This window comes from Dinoponera quadriceps, unplaced genomic scaffold (genome assembly GCF_001313825.1).
Source record: "Dinoponera quadriceps isolate SergipeBrazil2010 unplaced genomic scaffold, ASM131382v1 scaffold1308, whole genome shotgun sequence".
NCBI lineage: Eukaryota > Metazoa > Arthropoda > Insecta > Hymenoptera > Formicidae > Dinoponera > Dinoponera quadriceps.
In genome coordinates this window covers 2130474-2140884 of record NW_014555613.1, presented here as the reverse complement: position 1 = coordinate 2140884, position 10411 = coordinate 2130474, and positions in this window count along the sequence as shown.

Here is a 10411-nt window from a genome sequence, read left to right as displayed (position 1 = left end):
CTTGCAACCACCCAACCAACCAGACAGCCGGCCGGCTCGTCGGCGCGAAACAAGGCGCGGGCCATTTCCTGCCACCGGTAATCGATCCCAAGTGATTGGATATGGATTATAATGGAAGTTAAACTTAATGCCGATGTACTCCGTCCTGAGGCATTCGCGGCGATACCACCTGTAATCCTCGAATGCACAGATCGAGATTTAATTGCCCGAACGGAACGCAACGCTCGAACGCACCGTGATTATTTTCGCCGTCATGATATGAAAAACGCTGATTTGTGAATTAGCTTTTTAGCTTTAGCATGCTTACCACAGTCCTATCGTCCTATTGGCACGATTTTGCCTAAAGCTAAATAACTTTTTTATATACAAGATCATCCAATAATTATATCACACCACGAAGAGAGGGAAGATTAAAGGCCGTGGAACGTCGTATTAAGCTCTCGGCATATAGTGCCTATTTTCTGTAATTACATATGTCGCGTAATATTGGGAAGAGGTCCAAATACTTTGCGAAAAATGTAACGAAGGGGGGAGGATAAAAATCGCTAAAATTTCGCGCGACGCAATTGTTGAATGGTTCCTATAAATATATGTGAAGCTAATATATATATTTTTTTTTAAGCTAAAGAATGTATTCACATAAAAATATACAAGATGTTATAAAATATCGCATATACATCTTTCTTTTGCTGAATATATAAAAAAATGTGACAATAAGTCCCGGCCTCCACTGTTTTGCGGAAATACTGAATACCGATACTGAATCTCGAAGCTTTGAAGCTGCTCTAATCAGAGAATGGGAAGAGAGAGGTGAAAGGTACAGTTTATTCTACGAATCATTTCAGACGGTCTTTACTTCGGCGAAACTTTAAGTTCAAAGTTTCATTACCGAAACGAGACACCTAACACTCGGCGAATGTCCGACAAAGGACAAGGTCCGCTTGTCACGGAACTACTATCATTACTAAGCGAAATGAAATTCTCGTTTGCGAAAAAAACGGGACTTCCAACGGGGCGATCGACGAGCCTCATTTCGACATCGCGCCGAGATTAAATCACAGCCTGCGCATAATCAGAGTAGCCAGATGCTCACACTCGACAGTGAACAGCACAAGCGCCCGTTATCGCCGTAAGAAGCACGATATCAGCTATTTGCCAACGGCCGTGAATCCCGCGAACTTCCCCCTGAATTATTCCGATTCGGTTGACTCTCAGGCCATTGACTTCCGTCTGCCGGCGGCAGACAGAAGTGTCGGCTAAATTAGGCGTAACGACCGCGAAACACGCGCGCACCGCCGTCGTATTTGTGTATTTGCAAAACTAATCCACTTCTCGTTCGCTCGCGAGCGCCCGTGCCGCATCGTTTCAGCGAGAGCGCAAGGAGTTTCCAATCTGGCCGCTGTCGTTTCCTGGAGAATTATGCGTTCCCTGCTTAGAGGAGAGGAAAGGTAATTAGTCCGGTCTGTTGAACATTAATGCGATTATTTTACGTAAACGCCCTTTGTAGAAGTTGTAATTGGATGAAGCTTCGTTTTACGTTTGATTCCGCAGTCTTGAGTCTCCGTTCGAACGCACATTATGCGACGTTACCGATTAAATGTTCTTATGCTTCCTGTCCGCGTGATATTCCCTCGTATCGCGAGCGAAGTCGTCGCGCGCCGATGGAAATAATCTGAAATGGGAGTGAAGCGACGTGCTAGAAAGCTCGCCGAATACGTCAAATTAAACACGTTTTCCCGACGTTCGCGTGACTCGTCACACGAGGAAATTGTATATAGCGTGTACCGTTTTATGTGACTGCATGTCTCACTTGATACGTTTTCAATTTTTGCGTCTAATCAGTGTATGATCGATAATAACGGTGTCTCTCGAAAATAATTGAATTATGACGGAAGTTTTAGATTTTAGTATCCGAAAATCAACCAAGGGACAAGGAGAACCTATACTTGTAGAGTAGAATGGGGTTAAAAGTGCGGCGAGTAAATAGCCATTTACAAAGGAAAGAATTTTTCGGATAAAAGTTGAATTCATTTATTATTACTTTCAAATACCGCTTTGTTTCAGAGCCCGAAAAATGACAATTTTCATTTGTCCAGATAGTTATTTTTTCAGTGAACATCGCTAAACCATTTTTTTATGGAAGACTATCTTTCAAAAATGTGAATTTACAGGGATTTCGTTTTCGTTCAACCCGTTCAAAAGTTATGAATTTTTCCCTTCAAATGAAACAATTATATGTTTTCTGTGCTTCTCCGTGTTTCCCTAAAAAAAAGCTACAAACATTGAAGGTTAAACAGCGCTTATAATGGAAAGTAAAGACCCGAAATAACGTTAAAACATTTTTTCCAATTTCTATTACTTACACGTAGCGAGAAAAATGATTCTGTCCAGAAATAACGAATCCACGAATGATGGAGCGTTAACGAAAAACAGTTACACGGAGAGTTAAGATTGACACGTCTTTTCTCGCTTTTAACGCAGTAAAATTATTCGCACTGTATCTCTGCTAAATAGATTCGTGCACTCTCACATTTCTGCAAATGACACAGTTTAATCCGCAGAGAATGAACGATCGTTAATATACGATGGTCGCAAAATTCATCAACGGTATAATACGATAAAGATTGCGTTTAGTTACAACATATGTGTATGGCGAAGCCGTTAAGGTAGCGTTCTATCGGAGAGCGATGTAGGTGGAGTCGAGCGAAGAGGAGAATTCTTTGAAAGTCCTCGAAAGTAATAGGCTGCCTCTCGACTCAAAGTATCACGAATTAGATCTTGAGATAATGCCGCTTCAGCACTAATGAATCCAAACTATCGAACTCCAATTACATCCTAAAATTGCTTAACTACGCTGAAATCCTGATGAGGAAACGCGAAATGGAGCAGTTATAAAGCGAGAGAAGGCAGACAAAAGGGAAATACAGCGATGATAAATATTGTATTGTTGTATCATATTTTACTACCGTAATATTCTTCTCCATTGTTATTAATCCGTCCACACATTAATGTGAAAGGTTTGCCGCAAAATTGACAACGAAGTTACACACACTCGTCTTATTCGTCAAAATGTCAGACCTTCTATATACATCTTAAATACTACCTAAACGTATACCAGTTAAAAAGAAATCTCTCGAGATGTCCCTTTTAAAACGTTCTAATTGATATTTTTTTAAAACATAGAACTCAATAAAGAACGAATGATCTTTTGCGTTAACTCTTCTCGCTGATGCAATATTCTTTCGTTATAACATTTATGCCACAGTGCCGCTATATTCTGGGACACGCTTTTCTCGCTTCACAGCGAAACAAAAATGCATCCTGTCCGCAAATGCGCTAAAAAGAATACGGAAAATTGGATTCAACTAAGGTGGCTGTGATAGTAGGTGTAATCACGGTTTTGCCGACCCTTTTGTTACAGTTACAGGCTCGATCAGATTGGAACATCGCTATTCGGACCGAACACACAAACCCGCCCGTGAAAGTTGTTCCGCCCACCAAGATTCACCGGTGATACCGGTGAACCGTCGTTCCTAGGAATGGCCGCTTATCTGACGATTTTTTCAGGGTTTTGCGCCGCAATCGACCGGAAGACCCCGGCCGAAATTAAATGCTCGAATTCTGAATCTCGTAGGTCGAATTGGGTGTAAGCTCAGCGTCTCGTTAGGGGGAACCTGTAAGCTCTGTAATTGAATCACGTCGAGGGTTTAGCGATATCGCAAATTCTATTACTTATCTTGTAAACGATAAGAAATAAAAATTAGCGCTCCGAGGAGCAAGTCGCGCTTAAATAAGACGTCAAATCCGTGATATTGCATGAATTATTGCAGCTAGAAATTACCCGGAGAATTTTGTATTATCCAAGGAGAATTTGAGAATCAATGGAAGTACGGTATAAAATATGTAAGAGGTGAAATTTATACAATTCTGAAATAATCAAACTGACGCGTGTGCTATATGAGAAGGATTTTTTCTTCTTTTTTTGTTTTCAAAAACCACGCAATCAACAATTTTTCTTTCAACTGATGGCCACCTCTTACCTGACTGTACCATCGGATACCTTGTAACTTTGTTTGCAGTTCTTTCCTCGTCGTCTTAAATATCATATAACGATCCTTACCTTTGCTCTCATCAAAGTTTTAACATCCGACATGTACTTGCTTTCAAACTCAACCATCGTTGCTATCGTATGCTACTTTCTTTTCCGGCGTTTTCACACTCTCTCTCCAGATATAATCCGTTCCTTTTACGAAGGCTTGTTCTTCATTCTTTCGCGTGTTCTTTTCTTTCGCCTCTTTTTCCCTCTATCGAAAACATTCTGGCGATTCAATCGCGCGAAATTCAACAATCCAACTATATTACGATCTGAATACAATTCCTATATGTATAATTTACAAATTTATTAACCTATATATGATCAGACGGTTACAACAAAATTGACGCTTAGTCGATTTTTCAGCTGTTGATGAAGAATATATTATCCAATTATCGATTAATACATGATTTGTAATTTTTAAAAACGATTCTTTTCCAATCACATGTAGTACCAAGTTCCACACACACTCCATTTTTCGCCGATTTATGACTACGAAGGCTTCATATACGCCATTGTAATTTAATAGTGGATCAATATTAGCTTTCGATAGCGGACAGATATTGCAAATCTAGCACTTAGTAATGGCCCAACTATCCAAGCACGATCGTAAAACCCTATTATACAGGGAAAATTGCATTTTCGGCCGTAGAATGCAATGAATATTTACGACTCACAATCTATGCAAAATGATATCGTAGCTTAATAGAAGACCCGAGGACCGTGTTCGCGACATTGTATTAGATTCGCGAAACGAAAAGCCTGTTTCTTCCGCGGAGAAAAAAGGGGAGAGAGCGTCTCTTACTTAGAGCCGGGCATGAGAAAGGAAAGCCGTGAGGCCAAGGAATGGGAGGATNGGGGGGGGGGGGGGGGGGATAAGAGTGACAAGAGTAAGAAGAATGGTCCGACGACACAGTCGAGAGCAAACCATAAAGATAGTAAAGAACCGCGCACAGACGCGCACACCAATTCCCACGATCTATCTAGACGACACGAGAGATCTTTGAAAATCGCGTTGCGTCTTTTATCAAACACACAGCACGGTTGTGCCTTCGCCGCGATTCAAGAGAGCTAAAGAAAACTGTGCCTGAAAGCTCCTCGGGAGAAACTCGAACGAACGGAGCCATCGTCCGCGACTTCGTTTAACAATTCTCTTCCAACGAATACCCGATGTTTCGCTCATTACGCAGCGTTCAATGGCGACACAATGTTAGACTTTATTTTAACAGAGCTTTAATCGGATCGCTAGGTAGCGGAAGTTGGCGAGATTTCACTGCGAGCCTTCTTATTTAGGTTAGATTCGTGCGCGTTGACCAGCTAATTGTAAAGTGGAGAGACAATTTGTTTCACGTCAATTGGTGTTAACTGGATCAACTTATAAAAATTAAATTACGATTCACTTTCATATACATATATATATATATATATATATATATATATATATATATATACATATATCGTTACTTCAATATTCATTAGCAAATTTTCACCTGGATCAAGTAATATTTATTTAAAATAATTTCCGCCAATTTTAGATACTCCAAGAGTAACCGTCGAAAACAATTCAGCTGCAGATTCACCGTAGAATTTGCAATTAGCAGAATTATTTTAAGAACGCCCCATTGCTTTTGCAAAATTTCCCGAATAGCCTCGCAAAGCGCGCTTTGCCGAATACGCTGGTTCTGCAACGTGACTTTTAGCGGCCTTGCGGTCTCTCACCTCTCGGTGCGTTATCGACGCGCAATCCGCGCCCGTGAGATCGTTTCGTAGATCCGCGTGAAACAGCAGTTAAATCCGACGTAAAAATAAAGGCGCATTTTACGCCCACGAGGGTTCTCTCGCGGCCGAGAAAGTAGAGCGTCCGAAGTGGCGAGGGACGACGCGACACAGCCGTGGGATTTACGCGGGTCCGCTGGAGAAAGGAGAACGCGGAAGGGGCTGGCGAGATGACACGATAGTAGCGGCGGGGCGAGTGCGAGAATACGTGGCAGGAAGAAAAAAGGGAAAGAGGAAGGAGAGAAAGCGTGAGGGATACGACGGCGAAGAGGCGAAGAGGGTAGAGCGAATCTCACGGCCGGCATTTACGTAGCTCGCATCTGCACTTAACTCTCTACGAGCCAATGAAGTGGCTAAATCACTTTACGACGGACGTTTACAACGCCATCGACCCCTATTTATTTATTACGCCGGTCCATTCTCCGTCTCCCTCTCGCTTTCCCGCCCTCGCGCCTCGTTTCCTCGCATCGGTCTATATATGTGGGAAGTAACTTTTCTCCTTCATATTACGGAAAAACAAATTTAATATATACCGTGGGGTCGTGCACGCGACGCCGTCGCTTCACTCTCTCGTGCGATATGGGAAATTTCATTGCGTCGGCTGAAATTGCATATTGGTCGATTAAGGTTTTATCAGGGCCGGCAGCGACTGGCAACGACGCGCAATGAACGAAATTATCATAGAATGTCAATGCTTCCCGACCGCCGACGCACACGATTACACGCCTTGATATCGATTCTTTCGGGTATGTTGTGTTAGTCAATTTGCGCGAGAAATGTCTATTTTTATTGCAGTAATGATATTCGAACTTGCCTCTCACGACGCCTCGATTGAATTCAAGATGCTAATATGATTTTCTGTATTGCGTAACAGCATGAAAGAAAAGAAAAAAAACAATTATCAACGAAAAATATATAAAACTGCATATTCGATTATATATTAGTTGCTTGCGTAAATGCATACGATGTTAAAGATATTTTTATTTATTTGTAACAACGAGATGACATATAATATTTTAATCAAAGTATTGACCGTTGCTGTCAATAACCTTTTACCAGTATTCGGGCAATACTTTGATTTCGTGCCGATAAAATGACTCGTCTTTTAAGGCAATCCATTCATCGAGTCATTTTCGCACTTCTTCAGCATTTCGGAACCGTATATCAGATAGACCGTGTTGCATCAATCTGAATAGATGGAAATCAGATGGGGCGATGCCTGGAAAGCACATTGGGTGCGGCAGGACTTCCCAATCTAACTCGGACAAGGTCTCTTTAGTCGCAACTGCAACGTGGCGTTATCGTAGGGCAGGATGATTTTGCGTCGATTGGCAATTATTTTTCCTTCAAACGTCATAATTGTTGATTATAGCGATCTCCTGTGACTGTCCCGGTGACAATAGCTCATAGTAAAACATTCCTTCTTAGCCTCACCAGATACACACAGGGGAACCTTATGGCTGTAGATGTTGCGTTTTGTTGTGGATGACGTTAAATGCGACGTTTGTTTATGAATTATGAATTATCAACGATCAATTCTAATCCAGTATAGTCAACATTTAAAAATTGAAAAAACAACTTAAAGGAAAACAATTATTAAGTCGCTGCTACAGCCATCTATTTGTGATCTTACGAATTTTTTCAAGCATATAATATGTATAAGATATAAAACGCGTTTCGAAGTATATATGTACCTCCGTGTAGTCTCGTTGAAATGTCCGTTGGCTGCGATTGCGGGTAATAGCGACGTGAAAAGGAATAATAAAAAAGGATAGATACGCGATGTTGTTTACCGCATTGATCAATTTGGAGTGGAGTGGAAAGACTCGCTTAATTAATGCATCCGAATCGAGTTCTCCCCCGCGCTTAATAAAGAAAAGAGAAGAAAAACCAATGTTCCATGGAGATGGAACCGAGGGAGAGTTTACCGAATTCATTACCATTCCGTTAATGCCATGCATATTTATAGTCTGACGTCTCTCTACGCCGGGACAACTCGGTGACGTACGCGGATGTTCATTTACTCGGGTTATCAAGAGGAGCGCGAATGAACAACGAGTAAGTAGCGCCTCTTGATAATATCTGTAATTTGCGCGGAAAACTCTCAGCAGTGATGTTTTTTTCTCCAGTTTCAATTCCCATTATTGCTCGGACGTACCTGATTCATCTATTTTCTCCTTATACGTCATATATTCGACATCATTTTGTGATGTAAGATAATATTTGGTACGTCCTCACGATATAGAGCGTTCAAAATGACATATTTCCGTTTTCGTAACGATGAGTAACGTATAGTTTATTTCAGAGACAGGATTGATTCAAGTATATCGTAAATATTTCCAAAATAACATGCACAAATCTAACAATTTTTGCATATAAAAGTTACTAGATTTTTGAGCTCTCTTTTATCTCTTGTTTAAATAAAATAATTCCGCGGACCTTTGTTAATTTATCTAAAGCTACGTATGATTTTAATAACACTGAATTATAAAGATCCATCTTATTGTGTATTATATTATTGTATTATACGAAAAGGCACATTAAGATTGATTCGAAGAAGCAACTGGCGAACGAAAGGGAAAAGAAGGAGGGAGTTAGAGTTAGTCATTTACTAGCTAACTCTCTCGGAGAAAGAGAGAGAGAGAGAGAGAAAGAGAGGAAGGGGGAGGGGGGAATCTAGGATAGAGAACTACCGCAAGCACGATTTGCGTCTCGTATTTCTAAAGTAATAAAGTCGTTTATCCAGGAGTGTGGAGTATCGCGCGGAATATCGTGCGGCCTTTACGACCCTTATAGCCGACGCTTAAATCAGACTTACCGAGCGGCCCTTTGTGCGAGCAAGAGAGTGCTGTTGGAGAAGGGTTGCGGGACCCTATCGCAGAGTCGTCACCCTCGGACAATCTACCGTATGCTCGATTACATGTAAAGTTTTGCCATTTGAGGTTACAAGCTATTACACGGAGCGATGGAGCTTATTTTACGCGAAGGCTGATGAAACTTACATTCGAGCTCTCCTAGTAAGGAGTTTCCTCTTTTTATATGTGTACGTTAATATTTCAAGATCATATGTTTCGCTGAATTCTCGTGTAAGACGCAAACAGAACATTTCATTAATAGGGGAAAAGCGACCAAAACTGGTATAGTATATGTATGGAAAATTGACATACCCATGTTTCTCGGCTATAAAGTACTGAAGTTTGTCGAACAGTAAATGAACTGTCGTTTACTGCGTGCAGGTGAAGCTGAAGTTGAAATTTATGTTTGCAAGCGCGTTTGGTTACATTATTAGCGTTGCTTGGTTTTTCGATCGTACTTAAGCTTTTCTCGAGCTATCTTGTAAATTTTCAAGTAACGGATCAGCGATATTTATTTACCATAAGATATTATAAATTTATAATTTACTATTTTTAAAAATTAATTATATTAATATTGATATAAATATATTGCCACTTTGCATCTATACATATAAATTTCGATTCTGTATCTTCAACAGGGTTTTAGAAGCCAAAAACAAAATGGAATATCGGTCTTAGTACTTTTCTTTATGGGAATTCCTATATTTCACGTTTTTCGATGGGAAAGAGCGAAGCGATCTAATTTTAGCCGAGACCTCGTTTCACATAGATTACTTTTGATAGTTCAGTACTTTAACGCTAATTCGATGAAACACTAAATAGCCACTTTTCATTCGATAAGTTCGTTAATGTTTCATCGACATTTTATCATTCTAACATAAAAATATCGTATACGCACACAAAAGAACGATTTACAGAGCACATACACTAGCACAGTTTAAAATGAGCAGCCGGTTAAATTATTTAATCGTTGAACGATTATATATCCACCACAGCAATGAAAAACAACATTCTCTCCGTCGAAACTGTCTCACGAAACAAAATCGTGGCAATCGTGTATAATTAATTCGCCCGTTCGCCCACTGGTGTGTCGTGTTTTGTTACAATTGAATATTGAATTTTTCCATTAACAGCTAGCATTCTCGCGTAATTGCTATTTAATAAATCATTCCCGAGACAGTGCGTCGCTCAAAATAAGAGGGAATGATTAAACTTCGCGAGATCTATAGCTTTGTGATGTGGTGATAAATACCAGGATAATTGTAAAAATACAGTACACAGGGTAAATCCGAAAAGTTTTGACTGAGCGGTCGTGTATGGGTAAAATAGGTTAAATTGAACAGAAAAATCCTGTATCATTTTGCAAACAACAGGTTCGAGATACGAGGCTCAAGGTTTCATATATTGATGTCTGTCTTTAGGTGCAACATCTGTCATATACTTGTAAATTAGACACTTTGAGTAAAAAAGTGCTTTACCATTTTGCAAATAGCATGCAAAGTTTTTAATTATTAACATTCTAACGAGGTTGGGTTTGGTTACGACCCCACAGTTTGCTTATTTTCCAGTGTGTACGTAAAAATGTTAGAATGAAATCGCGCAACTAAAAGTGAATTAAATGTAGCAAACGCTAAAGACATTTTTTATCCTGGTCGATGTACTTTCGCTAACGCGCGAGGAATGTAGA